The following is a 372-nucleotide window of genomic DNA, read 5'->3' as shown; positions in this document are numbered from 1 at the left end:
CTCCACCGACAAGGTTAGGGAAAAAATAAATTTTCCCCGAAAAATGTGAAAGAGATAAAAACTATTTATTTAACAAACACACAGGAAAAGGAAAATAATGCCAAATAATAAAATCTCTCTATGGAAAAAAAACCTGGGAAAGTGTTAGAGTCCTCCCTTTGGTCTCCTCGGAGCTCGGGCTTGGCCCAGGGCCAGGCCCTCTGTGCTCAGTGGAAAGTCCTCCTGATGTGCTCTGATATTGAAGCAGTCCAGAAGAAAAGGGAGAAAATCCAAAATTCCGGGGAAGGAAAAAATTCAACTCTCAGTCTCTCTCTGGAGAAAAAGAAACTGAAAAACTGGCCAAAAGCTGACTGGAAAAAAAACCCGCACGCC

At 42.5% G+C, this 372-nt stretch overlaps 1 protein-coding gene across 1 annotated transcript in view; it reads right to left on the bottom strand.

Moving 5' to 3' along the window:
- Positions 1-372, bottom strand: part of LOC108448894 (endogenous retrovirus group K member 18 Pol protein-like) — an 11,652-nt gene that overhangs the window by 903 nt on the left and 10,377 nt on the right. The gene's annotated exons all lie outside the window — the stretch shown is intronic.

Source organism: Corvus brachyrhynchos, unplaced genomic scaffold, assembly GCF_000691975.1.
Source record: "Corvus brachyrhynchos isolate BGI_N302 unplaced genomic scaffold, ASM69197v1 scaffold719, whole genome shotgun sequence".
Classification (NCBI taxonomy): Eukaryota; Metazoa; Chordata; class Aves; order Passeriformes; family Corvidae; genus Corvus; species Corvus brachyrhynchos.
The sequence above is the reverse complement of the archived record's forward strand: the minus strand, read 5'-3'. Positions and strand labels throughout refer to the sequence as shown.